Raw genomic sequence first — 15,160 nt, forward strand, 5'->3', positions numbered from 1 at the left:
TGGGAACCCTGCAGCCCAATGGTATCAATGTGGACTTCACAAGCTTCAAAATCTCCCCTCCCCCTACCGCATCCCAAAACCAGCCCAGCTTGTCCCCGCCTCCCTAACCTGTCCTTTATCCCACCTATTCCCTCCTCCCACCTCAAGCCCCACCCCCATCTCCTACCTACTAACCTCGTCCCGCCCCCTTGACCTGTCCGTCCTCCCTGGACTGACCTATCTCCTCCCTAACTCCCTATCTAAACTCACCTTTACTGGCTCCATCCCCGCCTCTTTGACCTGTCTGTCTCCTCTCCACCCATCTTCTCCTCTAACCATCTTCTATCCGCCTCCCCCTCTGTCCCTATTTATTTCAGAACCTCCTTCCCCTCCCCCATTTCTGAAGAAGGGTCTAGGCCCGAAACGTCAGCCTTCCTGCTCCTCTGATGCTGCTTGGCCTGCTGCGTTCATCCAGCTCTACACCTTGTTATCTCTCTTCCCTCCCATGCTTTTACGTTCTTTGACTTGAAAAAACACATATATTAAAATAAGAATTCAACATGAAGAAATAAGCTGAAATGCATCTCAAGATATACTTTATTAGGGCTGGGTACAGAATTTAACATTTTTCAAAAAATGCATTGAAAATCAGAGTGTAGAAAGAAGATTAGTGAAAAATTCCAACAAACTGCATTTTAAAAAGAAATAAAACAATATTGAACATGTAAAGAAATTGAGTCAATAACCAGTTTACACTGTAGGTTAAACGTGTACAGTATAAAACTCCAGGAGAAGTAAAAACACCAGCTGCCCCAACATCCTGATCCATTTATAACTTTAAACTAAATTATAACATTACTATGTCTTCCTGCCTGTTCCACTTGAGGTTGTGAAATATGAAGCCGGAGACAGTTTGATCCCTGGTCAATGACGGAGTTGGCTGGCCTTACCCACGGTAACATGTTGGAGATGTACCACCGACTTCATTTCCCCAAGGCTAAAATGGAGCAAAATCAATCCGAATTCCCCAAGCATATCCTTGATGGACATGTCCACGTGTTCATGGGAGGAAGGGAGTGAGGATGGAGTCAGGCTTGGCTCTTCCTCTTTCCTGAGCAGCATCATCACTGAACTGTGAGGAACGCCCTCCTGGACAAGATACAGGAACATCTGAGCCAGTTGTAGTTCTGGATCTCAGCTTCTCTGGTGAATGGCGACAATCAGAAAGCAACCAAAGAAATAAAAAGGAAACCTTCCCTAAACAATGTAAACTGTCACTGAATGAGGCAATAATATGGAAATTAAGATCATTTCATGTAAGACTGAAGAAAACTACATTCATTATAATAATAAAATTAATTAATGCCACAAGTAAATAATGTATTTTGTAAATTCAGATCAACACTAGCCCTCAAGTGAGGTAGGACACTGTGTACGAAACTATAAATCCAGCTGGTATAATCACTTTCACGCACCGACTGTAGATTTGAAGTCTTAAACAATTTTCCTCATTGTGATCATGCATTTAAATAACATACCGATCTGGATTTGTTCTATGAAGGGAAACATAAATTCACCAATTTAACAAAATTGTTACTTAAGTATTTGTTTTCACAATGCAATTTCATAACCGATGACAGAGATGCAGTCACATTAATTACTGCAGCAAAAAAACTTAGCAAAATAACAACAAATATTTACAAGTACTTCTGCATGCTTTTACAAGAGCATTTACCATCCTTAATTCTGAAATAAATGTTTTACAGCAAATACACTGTCATTATGATTCAAGGACAATTCAAAATAACAGCATTTCTGTTGGTCTCAAGTAATCCCATGGGCAGGCATTCGAGAGAGCACCCTTTGAAAGCAAGTTGGTGCAAGTTTAAAACAATGCTGGAGACAAGTCATCTTAGATCCAGGCAGCATCAATTTCAGAACAGGGAGGGAGAAAGAAGGGTAAGAATTAGAGCAATCTCATAGATATTAAATTTGGCTGATACCAAATTGTTTAAACTTTTGAACATCGAGAATTTTAACAAAGCCAAAGAAAATGTTAAAAAGGTAATATTAATGTTGGAAGTCAGAATTAAAAATGCCAAGAATTCTCACATTTACATTCTACCACTTTTCCTTCCATTAATACTGAGAAAACCAGTTTTGTTTTTTCTGATTTTCCATAAAGGGCAGAAGGTGGCTATACAACCCATCATTTCTGTAGTAGTTTTTAGAAAGAACTGCCTAATGTCTGACTGTTCAGACCGTTGTACAGCATTACACTGTCACTCTGTAAACGCAGTTAACGTTTGTTGGTCTTGAAAGTGTGTTCTGTCTAATAACTAATGTACAATATGCTGAGGGAAACTTGTAGACATTTGTAACTGAATTGTTCACAACTAGACCAGACAGGTCTGTAATTGTAAACCTTTAATTGCAATATATGTAGATATCAGGAGCTTTAATAAATATTTTTCAGATCTTTCAATACCACATTGCTCATGTCTAATTCTTATGCTATGGGAGCTAACATAACTATAACTTCATCATGTACAAAAAACCTGTGGAAGGTAAAAAGCCTCTCACTGCATCTACAAGCAATTATGAAGACAGATCAGATCAGAAAGAGATTTTCCAATCATGGTACATTCAACCTGAAGTGTAAATTTATGTTTCAGATGTTGTCTGGCCATCGTGCGTTGTATTAAGTCTCCAAAAACCTCTGGAGACAGGGTAAGGAATGGAATGCTCTTTTCATGAGATACTTCTGCTAACAATTCATGTTAAACAAACTCCTCTATTTTTGATCAAAGGAACTTGCACCAGCGCAAAGCAGCAGATGAAGTTCATGTTTTCAGTAACATATATGAAATGACAGCATATACATCTCATTCAGATGAACTGATAATATAAAAATACACCAATATGTAAAGGGGAGAAAATTGTCTGCTGCAGTTAAGAGGTTTGGAGCAATGATCACAGTACAATCTGTGTTTTGCAGCAACTCAATGCAACACTTAGAAACATTTATCACACAAATATGAAAATAAAACAATCACAATTTTACATTTTATAAAAAATAAGATCTACCAGTTTAAATCACATTTGAATTAAATCAACATCTGTATTTAAAAGTCAGCATTGGAGGTTCCAAGCAGTAAGCAAATTAAATGTTGCTATGATTAACAAAAAAATTCAAAATATACACATAACACTCTTTGGAATAGTCTTTGTTCCACACAGTTCAAATTAAAGATTGCCGCTAAACAATATTGTTTGTGCATTACAAGTGTGGAAAGTCATCAACAACAATGTTAAACTTGCATACCTTTTAAAAGTAGGGACTTAAGGTTTTCTTTCCTGTTTAAACAAAGCGTTTTGCTACTATTGAAATCGACAGGGGAAGAACATATATTATCACACTGTTTCATTATCAAATACTTTTCAGGCTCCTCATAACACATAGACCTCAAATCCAAAGTCATGAGAGTTAGCTACTGAATCGTGATGCAATGTACCTGATTAGCAGTCAGTCGCACAGATCATTATGTAATGCATGTTGGCAAAAGCACAACAGCAAATTAATTGGTTGCGTCACAGAAATAAATGAATATAAAATGTTATCCATGGAAAAGAAATTAATTAGAAGGTTCAGGAGGTGGTTTAGTTTGCAATATTACCTTGTAATGAATTGAATTGGAGAGACAATTAAAGCAAAGGAAGTCTACAGATAATAAACAATCATATCTCTGATGTTATAATGACTCCATTTTGTTAATTAAGTTTGCAGAACTGCAGCCATTAGGTTATTAGTGTTTTTCAATAGTCAATACTACAGGTAAAATAAGATTTTTAAAGGTGCTGGAAGCAGAATCAATAATAATGTTCAAAATGCAAAAGGTAAATACTTGAAAAGAAATACTTGGCAGGTCATGGGGTAAGTGGGATAAATTGGATAGCTCATTCAAACAGCCAGGGTAGGTACCAGTGGCCGAATGGTCTCCTTCTGTGCTGGGTTTTTCTGTATTTCTATGAGAGCAATCGTAATAAATGGAAGGAGAACAAGGGGGATTGATGTTGTTTGCAAACAGCCATGGCCCAGTTGAAATGGTATATATTTCATTGAATTGTACAGAAAATAGCTGAGTTAATTTCAAACGTATTTACCAAACAGATCCCCATGTTACATGGGAGACGTGTCGTCAATATATTCAAGGACAAGGAACAGAATCACCAACAAAGTCTATCAGTTACATTCATAAATGCAAATAGCTATTGTTGTGCTGTGTCCAATGCTCAACACAACAGTTTCTCATTAAATTTTGAATGCACCATCTATAGTCAAATGGGGGGCACAGCAAGATCTCATTCTGAACAAGCCTTGATCAGCATTTGACCTACACACTGGGAATTACCCATACAGTTTTGCAAATTGCAAAGGAAAGAGCTTGGGTTCCTGTGTTGGTGAGGCTTCGTCTGTACAATAACATGTTACAGAAGTTCCAAAACTGCCAGACATGATATGTCTGGTTAAAAGTTGGATTTTTATTTTATCCTTTTGCAGGTGGTTGTGATAAGCTTTCAGGAAAGAGACAGTCTGTAGGATCACATTTTCCATCTTGTCCTGGAGGACCGGTAATGCCTTGTGGACCAGGAGGACCTACTGTTCTCAATCCCGGCAACCCTGAAACACACAAGTGTGGCAGTCAGTTGAACAGTCCACAGACTCCAGTAGCACTTGCCTGCCAAAATGGGAAAAAAAGCCATTCCAATTGAAAAAGCTGCTTGAAATTCGATCGTCACTTCTTAACATAGAACATAGAACTGTAGAGCACAGGAACGGGCCCTTTGGCTCAAGATGTTGTGTCAAAAATGATGCCAAGTTAAACTAATTCTTTCTGCCCGTCCTTGGTCCATATCCCTCTATTCCTTGCATATTCATATACTTATCTAACTGTCCCTTAAATGCCCCTATCATATCTGCCTTAACCAGCACCCCTGTTCAAGACTCCTACCACTCTCTGTGTAAAAAAACTTGCCCCTCACATCTCCAGGAAACAAAATGTAACATCTCAAAGTTTGCAGATGTCACCAAGTTGGGGGGAGGGTGAACAGTGATGAGGATGCATAGATCCTTCAGCATGATCTCGACAGGTTGGGTGAATGGGCAAATCAATGACAGACACAGTATAATTTGGATAAATGTGAGGTTATTCACTTTGGAAGTAAAAATAAGAAGGCAGATTACTACTTGAATGGCTGTAAATTGGGAGAGGGCAGTGTGCATTGGGACTTGGGTGTCCTTGTGCACTAGTTGCTGAAGGTAAGCATGTAGGTGCAGCAGGTGGTAAAGAAGGCCAATGGTATGTTAGCCTTCATACCATTGGTCTTCATTGCAAGAGGTTTTGAGTACAGGAGCAGGGATGAGTGTTTGCAGTTATAAAACAAAACAAACAGTTAAACTTGTAATTTTAGACCAAAACACATGAATAATCGTAATTAGAAAAAAGAGAAAGAGCTATGTTAAAATGGTGAAAGAAAAGATAAGAAGCCAAGTTGATAACAAAGTGAGTAAATAGGAGGACAATGAAGGCAACTTTATTGAAACAGGAAATGAACTTGATCACAGAAATCATAGAATCCCTACAGTGTGGAAACAGGTCCTTTGGCCCAACAAATCTACACCGACCTTCAGAGCATCCGACCCAGACCCATCCCCTGATAACCCACTTAACCTACACATCCCTGAATGCTACAGGCAATTTAGCATAGCCAATCCACATAGCCTGCACGTTTGGACTGTGGAAGGAAACCGAAGCACCCGGAGGAAACCCATGCAGACACGGGGAGAATGTGCAGACTCCATACAGCCAATTGCCTGAGGGTGGAATCGAACCCGGGTCCCTAGCACTGCCTCACAGGCTAACCACTGAGCCACCGTGCTGCCCCAAGCGGGATGTAAAGCATGTCACTAATTTGTTACCAATACATTTTACGTGATTGCCACATATCAATCGCACCATCACTGCTCATTGTATTCATTATAAAATCACAAAGGTCAAGAGGCAAATAATCAGACACAATCAGAAATAAGTCAAAGATCATTATAGCATCAGTCATGAGGAGGGTGTCAGCTTTGCACTGAAAACTGCTCACTAGAAATAATTCATTTTGCCTTACAGAATAGTTACAGCTGATTTAAGAGAATGCATTCACCTGCAGATTAATTAAACAGATTCTATGCCTCCATAGCCTGTGGACAGAGGCAAAATAGCGACATTATTATTAGAAAAGGCCTGAAAAATGAACACAATTGGATAATTTGAATAACACTGGTGAAGTATAGGGGCTTGCTGAGTGGAGATTTCTTTATTTTGCATGTGTCCCAAAATCAAAATTACATTTGTCACTATAATAATTGTAAATTTTCTCTTAAAATGGTATTGGGAAGATCTTCGCCAATAGTTGCCTTACTCAATGAATATATTCCACATACTGACCATCCTCAATAGTGACCAGCCCAATACTGACTGCCCCAATATTGACCACCCTAATGCAGACCATCCCCAAAACTGACTGTACCTAAGAATGACCATTCAAATACTGACATTCCTAATAATGATTGCCCCTAATACTGACTATCACAAGACCGACCATTCTTAAAACTGACCTTCCTCAAAAGTGACCATCTCCAGAAATGACCTTCCCCATAACTGACCTTTCCCAATACGGAAAATCATAAAAACCTAAATAACCGTGGATGCTGGAAATCAGAAACAAAAACATAAATTGCTGGAAAAGCTCAGCAGGTCTGGCAGCTGACCGTCATAATACTAACCTTCCCAATCCTACCATCTTCAAAACTGACTTCCCAATACTGACCTTCCCCAACATGGACTGTCATAACGCTAATTTTTCCAATAATGACCTTCTCCAATACTGACCATTCCAAAATGATTTTTCCAATCCTGAACTTTCCAATCCTGATTGCCTGAACACTACCTATCCCAAATACTGATCATATCTTCTTTAATACTGACCTTCCCAATAATGACCTTTCCCAATACTAAACTTCCCCAATAGTGACATTCCCTAATAATGGCTCTCCCAATACTGAAATTCCCAAATCTGAACTTCCCAAGACTGCCTGGCCCAAAACTGACCTTCCATAATACTGACCATCCCAATACTAATCATCCCCAGCACTGTTTGATTGAAAACCCAAGTCAGTTAGGATCAGATGCGACAGTATTGGAGGACAAAGGTTAACTAAGCTTTAGGGAAATAAAAACAGATTTAAAAAATTCATTCATTGGATGTGGGCATCACTGGCTGGGCTAGCAGTTATTGACCCATCCCTAGCTGCCCATAAAAAGGTGATAATGAGCTGTTCTGTTGAACCATTGCAGTCCAGTTTCTGTTAGTAGAACCACAATGCTATTGGAGGGTGCTGAGGAGTGGGTGAGTTCCAGGATTTTGGCTCAGTGGCAGTGAAGGAAGGTGATATAGTTCCAAGTTGTGATGGTGAGTGACTTGGAGAGGAATCTGCATGTGGTGGTGTTCCCATGTATCTGCTTCTCTTCTCTTTCTGGATGGAAGTGGCTGTGGGTTTGAAAGATACTTTCTAAGAAACTTGGTGAATTTTTACAGTATATCTTGTAGATCGTACACACTGCTGCTATTGAGTGTCAGTTGTCAAGGGAGTAGATGCTTGCAGATATGGCAGGCTTCTTTGACCTGGATGGTGTCAAGTTTCTTGAGTGTTAATGCAGCTGCACTCATCCAGGCAAGTGGGAGTATTTCTTCATACTCTTCACTTGTGTGTTATAGATGGTGGACAGGCTCTGGGGAGGGAATAGGTGAGTTGTTGCAGGATTCCTAGCCTCTGAAACAAAAACAGAAATTGCGGAGAAATTTAGCTGGTCTGGTAGCAGCTGTGGAGAGAAAGCAGAATTAACATTTCATGTCCAGTGACCCTTCTTCAGAACTACTAGTAACTGGGAAAAGGTGATATATATGCTGAAGACAAGGAGTGAGGTATGGGAGATGGAATGAATGGACAGGCAGTGATGTTGTCCAGATAGACAGAAAGAAACTTAGGGAGACAAAAGGATGGATGATTGTATGCCAGGGAGAAAGAAAAGCTGATAATATGGACCATAAGTAAGTGAAAATGGGTTGGCTATGTTGAAAGCAGCCATGTCATGATAGGGCCTGAGGTGTGAAGGTGGGTAAAGGACATGAAAGAAGGTGTTCAGATTCTAAAATGATTGAACTAGGTATTCAGTTCTGAAGGTTCCTGGGTCCCCAAGTGGAAAATAAGATGCTGTTATTCTAGCTTGTGCTGAACCTCGCTGGAGCTCTGCAGCAGGCCCAAGACAGAAGTGTTGGCCAGCGAACATAGTTGTGTGTGGTAGTAGCATGCAACTGGAAGCTCTGAGTTATTTTTTGGCATTCTCTAAAGCTGTCACCCAGTCTGTGTTTCATCTCCCCACAGTAGAAGAGACCACATTGTGGGTAGCAAATACAGGAGACTAGATTGACTGACGTGAGATTGGGCAGCCAATGACCTAAAGAATTCATACTGACTGGTGGGGGAGTTGATACCTGGCTTGCCCGGTTCATGTAGTTGGAGGATTAGATACAAGCTATGACCACCCTACAACAGAGACAGCAGTTACTATGCTGAGGGCTCCACATGATTGTGTCTCTGCTGCATCATGGGCTAGTGACTTCACAAACAGCAGAAAGAAGGCAAAATTAGAAAATGAGCCATGGGCTTACATCATACCTGGAGGGCCACGGGGACCAACAATACCAGGAAGTGTGATGCCAGGTTCACCTCTTTCACCTTTCTGACCTCTGTAACCTGTCCAGGAGAAACACAAAATTAAGAATCAATACAAGGTGTAGGTTCCCATTACAGGACTCAGGAATACACACTGCATTGGGTTTTAGGAACTGATGATACTTTGTCTTAATGCCCAGTGTAGCTTTGTCTTAATGCCCTGATGGCTGATGATTATTGGATGCACTTTCAATCAGTCATAGAGATATACAGCATGGAAATAGACCCTTCGGTCCAACTTGTCCATGCCGACCAGATATCCTAAGTAAATCAAGTCTCATTTGCCAGCATTTGGCCCATATCCCTCTGAACCCTTCCTATTCATACATCCACCCAGATGCCTTTTAAATGTTATTGTACCAGCCTTCACCACTTCCTCTGGTAGCTCATTAAAGACACGCACCACCCTCTGCATGAAAAAGTTGCCCCTTAGGTCCCTTCTATATCTTTCCCTTCTCACCTTAAACCTATGCCCTTTAGTTTTGGACTTCCCCATCCTGGGGAAAAGACCTTGCCTATTTACCCTATCCATGCCCCTCCTGATTTTATAACCCTCTTTGAGGTCACTAGTAATCTCTTGAACCTTAGCCTGGAATGAATCTACTGCAGGTTCACCAACACAGCCAGCTTTAAAGACTCTGGAGTCACTAACCTTACAATATCATAACTGAGGTCATTATGAAAAACCTCTTCATCAGTGAGGTAAGGAGGCTCAGTTTAGCTCAGTTGGCTGGATGGTTGGTTTGCAAAGCAGTGTGACACCAACAGCATAGGTTCAATTCCCTTCACTGGCAGAGGTCACCATGAGGACTCTCCTTCTCAACCTCTCACCTCACCTGAGGTATTGTGGACTCAGGTTTAATTACTACCTGTCATCTCTCTCTAATGAGTGAGTACCCCTATGGTCTGGTAACAGTACAATGATACAACAACAATCTCCCCCTTGCCTAACCATCAGGTTATTGTTTTTATTCCACAAGTTAATTGCATGACTGGGTGCTCAAGCTGTCTGAATCAGTGCCGCAAAAGAAAATTCATTTCCTCTTGAGTGCCAAAATCTCTACTTTTCCTTGCAATGTCATCCAAATCTCTACCAGGCTACAGTTATCTGAGTACTGTCAGATTGTCTGGGGGAGCGGTATGTGAGAAGTCCTAGTACAGTTCTGATATCCTCAGACAGGAGATAAGAAATAGTTGTTAGTTGGTCAGCAATCCTTTCCTCAGTTTTGGACCCTAGACTTTCCCATGGTCAGAACCGATCTTGCATCCTACTGTTTTATTCGAATTACTGTAATCATTGCCCTTTTGGATATTTATTCCCTTTCCTTCTAAGTTCTACATTTACAATCCGAGATGCTCAGTCACTAAAATTTACATAAAAACATACACAAGGAGCAGGAGTAGGCTATTCATCACCTCAAACCTACTCCACCATCCTATAAAATCATGGAATATATGACTGTAACCTCACTTCCACATTCCCAATAATGTTTTCCCCTTCCTCTTCCGACACTAATCTATCCAATACTGTCTTAATATTCAAGAATTCAGCTTTCAGCACCTTTTCAAAGAGAGTGTTCCAAAGACTGAGAACATCTGTGAGAAATTCCCCTTATCTTTGCTTTAAATTGGCAACCATTGATTTTTAAACAGTGATTTCTAGTTCTAGATTCTCTCCTAACAGGAAACATCTTCTTCAATCTACCCTGTTAAGACCCCTCAGGATCTTGTATGTTTCAATCAAGTTGTCTCTTGTCCTTCTAAACTGCAGCAGATACAAGACTAGCCACAAAACTATAAGATGTAGGAGCAGAAGTAGGCCATTCAGCCCACAGAATCTGCTCCACCATTCAATGAGATCATCACTGATCTTATAATCCTCAACTCCACTTTCTTCACCTGTCAGTCCAACTTTTTCTCAGAAGACAAACCTGTCCATTCCTGGTATTAGTCTATTAAACTTTCTCTGAACAGACTCCAAAGTATTAACATCCTTCCCTAAATAAAGTGAACCAATATTGCATTGCACTGACCATTTGCATTGTAATTGCCTTGCATTGCCTGTAATTTAAATATCTTTAACACTTAATCTCCCCCTAACAGACTGCTGCATTTAAAATCAAAGCCGTGTACTTAGCACTTAGCTTTACTTTTCGTTTTATCTTACGCTCATTTGTACTTTTTGAAATTGATGGTTTTCTGCAACATCGGGAAATCTGTAAGTGATGAGGATAAGTTTGAACTAGAGATTTAAGCAATGTGCCAGCGTTTTTGAGCAGAAGTACCAAGCTCTTTATCTGCTTGGTATTTGTTGTGCAATGGTCTACACCAGTGACATCACCACTGCCCGACTGGCATGTAGTTTGATGGGCCTTCCTGGAACAGGGATCATGGGTTTCTTGCTAGTCGGCCAGCTGACAGGTGAGACTTTAACTCTTTAACAAGATTCTATTGTAGATATTTCATCATCACAAAAATAGATTAGTTGAGAAGGACTGAAGGCTTGATTTGCATCAAGATGGACACTTCATCAGTATTTGTTAAAAGATACTCAAGTAAAATATCAAATCAAACAATTGTCTTCATTAAGAAGGTATTACACAAACAGCACACTTTTAGAATATTTAGAACAGTACCTCCCAAACCTCCTTCCATCTATGACCCCATTGCGAAGCTTGAGAATTATCATGAGCTCTGAGTAAGAATGGAGAGAGTGCGAACACAGCTGTTATAGCTGTTACACCTTGGTCAGAGCACCATGTTGGACATTGTGGCCTCAGAGCTCACAATCTCAAAGTTTCAGCTCTCGACCCAGCATGAAGAAGCTCTGGTTTAGAACCAATAGCTGGCTGTTACTGTTGTGGCAAGGAATAAAATTCACTCTAAAATAAAACAGTCTGAAGGGATGGGAGAATTTAATTCAAGAAACAAGGTACTAAAACATTTAGAGAACTTTTAAAACATGCCCAAATAGAAACAAAAAAAAACATTGTTTTTGCTCAGCAAGTCAAAGCTAAGCAACTTGTCAGACAAAAGTGAGTGGAACAAGTAAAATACCCATTAATTAATACTAGTTAATAAAATTTTAATGGGTATTAATGGGTTATGATCATTTGTACCTCATTCTCACTGAAACAAACTTTTTTTGCAGTTGGATGAGATCCTGAACATATGCTGGAAGGCATTTTTGAAGTGCAGTTTAATATCCTTCTCTAGATAGGTGTTTTTTGACACTTATTTTAATTAACAATTTTGAAGATTGCGGTAAATTTTAATCAGAAATAAATCTTAATGTAGGTAATATTGTGGCAACAACAAATGTAAAGGGCACAATGGTTTCTTCTCTCAGCCACACCAGGATGATTCTTTCAGAGAGTTTCTTTTTAAGTTCCTGCTGGTTCATTCTCTTTGACTACAGGACCAGCCGACCATCAGGATCCGCTGGACATCTACACAGAACGTTCTGAGTCCAAACGTCTATAACGACAAGAACAGCTTCTGCACTGGTTTTCAAGCGCTGGCACAATGCATTTCAAAAGCATTTAACCTAGACTCAACCACCTCCATCGGTTCCCAAGAGCTCCCCACCTTCCAGTCTCCATGGTCACCAAGTCACACAACTGGTTGTCAAGCAGAACCCATTGCAGATCATGTGACTTTTCATTATTCAATTTTAGCTTGGGAGACAGTCTAAAACACAACTGTCTTATAAAGCCTTATGTAACAATAGAAAAATGTCATAAGGCATTTACAAAATGCAGTCAAGCAAAATTTGAAATTGAGCAACGCAGATAATTCGGACAATTGATTAAAATTATATTCAATGAGTCAGGTTACGTACAGCTTCTTAAAAGGAGAAGAAGGGAGGTATCTAGGGAAGAAATTTTGAAGACTTTGGCCAAGAGTTTTGGCAGCTGAATGCCTGGTTGTCAAAGATGAAGCAAAGAAAATCATATCAGTCAATCAGTCAGAGTTCCTGCAGGCAAAGACACCATATCTTAAAACAGCATTTCTTCTGCACAGATACAGAAATATGTATGTGCAAATAATAATTTACAATTGCCATCAGAATCTAACTTGAGAAAATCAGACAGTTGTATGCTTTGGGTAGTTGAGACTTTGATTGTCAAGACAGATCATTGACCTATTTAACAGTGTGGAATTGTAAGTTTGTAAAAAGAGATTAAAAGAGGTCACAGTTTAGAGCACTGTCAGCAGTCTCATTCCAGATAAGTGAGAATTGATATATCTACAAAATGTACGTAGGTGAAGCTCACTGTGAGGAAAATACAGTGAGCAGAGAATCTCACATTTCAACAACGCAGGTACAAAATGTCTGCCACTTTAGTATTTAAATTTAGGTTATGGAATCATAGGAAACAGAGGTCAGATATTTACTTTTATATGTTTGACAACACGGTTAAGGCAGCTATTGCCCATCCCTTGTTTCCCAAAGGGTAGCTGAGAGTTAAACAATTGCTGTGGGTCTGGATTCACATGTTAGCCAGACCAGGTAAGGATGGCAGATATCCTTCATTAAAGTTCATTACAGAACCAGATGAGTTTTCACAACAATTGATAGTGGTTACATTTTCAACATTGGGCTAGCTTTTAATTTCATGTTTATTTTATTGAATGGCTCCAGTACGTTACACTGAGGTTTAGGGGTCACAGGTTCAACGTGCAGGGGGGAAAGTTTAAAAGAGATGTGCAAGGCAAGTTTTTCACACAAAGGCTGCCGAGTGCCTGAAACACGCTGCCAGAGGAGGAGGTGGAGGCAGACACAATAGCAGCAACAAGAAGCACCTGGACAGAAATGTGAAAAGGAAAGGAATAGAGGGATACGGATCCTGCAAGTGAAGACAGTTTTAATATGGAAGGGCTAAAAGTGTTGCCGTAGTTTTGGAGCGCCGAATGCTCTCTTCCTGTGTTGCATTGTTCTTTGTTCTTTGTTCTTTATCAGTTATCAGTTCTTACCAAAAACAATGAGGTGCATGCATTCCAAGGTGCCTGAACTGGTTTCCAAAAGGAATGCACAAGAAAAGTTAGCTATGTGAGTTTTCTAAAATAAGTTCATAGAAACCAACAGAACAAGGTTTAGCACGGGAATTAAGGTGTACAGGCAGTCCCTGGTTTACTAATGGGTTCCGTTCCTGAGTACATTCATAAGTTGATTTGTACGCAAGTTGGAACACAATACAGTACAATATAAAATAGCCATTTGTAAGTACAAGCCAATGTTAGATCCTCAAAATTAATTATAATATGTAATCTTGTTCATAATTATGAGCATTCATAAGTCGGATGTTCGGAAGTTGGGAATTTGTATCTTAATCATTCTATAATGTAGAAGCATTGGTAACTCTTGTCCAATCTTTGTTGAGCAGGAGTAACTCAAAAAGAAACTGACAAAGATGCAATGTTGAAGAGTTCAAAGCATTTACGACAAAAAAATCAAAAACTGTAGAGCAAAGTTTCCGAGTAGATGAAAAAACAGTCAAAGAGTTATAATCCAAAGTAGTAATGCAAAGTCCGCTGCAGGTAAAGAAATCTGGTGGAACACAAATGTATAGTGAGTGTGTCAAGGGTGTGTCAGTGAAACTCTTCCACCACAGGGAAAGAAGATTGACCCCTACCAATATGGAACTCCCAAAACCCAAGGAAGCAAAACTGCAACTGGAACATTGACAAGGATTTTTTTTCTGGCAAGCAGCCCAGCATTGACAGAAGTCTTGAATACTTCAGTAACCCAAATTGCTCTTTTTCATTGAGTTGTCCACTTGTCCCGAGCACTAATGTATTTCAAACAGCATTGAATAGATCTTTGTCCTACTGGTGTCCACAGATAAAGCTTAAAAAATAATCAAGGGCATACTTCATTGCTTGTCCTTTCCATTTTGCATTCCTGAAAGGGAAATAGAATGGATGTTTTATGCGCTGAGGTGAAGACAGAAAGCTATTGTTAATGAACAATTTTGCTTAACTAAGGATAAAATATGGTTTAATGAACTGGAGTAACATGTATGAATTACTTTACCTAGTGCAGTAGTAGCTGAAGATATGGGGTGTGTTTTTGCATTATATACTGATTACTCTGTTGCTAACTGAGAAATGCATGTAAAGGACTATGGCCCATCATGCAGATTATCACCCTGCACTAAATGATTAATGTAGGCAGCAAGATGCAATGTATCAAGAAGTTATGCTCCTGGTGATGTGCACTTGCTTTAAGAAGGGTAGATCAGGGTGATCAAGACTTCTACAACCTTGAGATTCTAGCAAAGAATGAATCAAAGTAGAAAATTGTCCAATAAATCTGGATTTTAGCACAATTAA

The sequence above is a fragment of the Rhincodon typus genome, chromosome 5 (genome assembly GCF_021869965.1).
Source record: "Rhincodon typus isolate 14 chromosome 5, sRhiTyp1.1, whole genome shotgun sequence".
NCBI lineage: Eukaryota > Metazoa > Chordata > Chondrichthyes > Orectolobiformes > Rhincodontidae > Rhincodon > Rhincodon typus.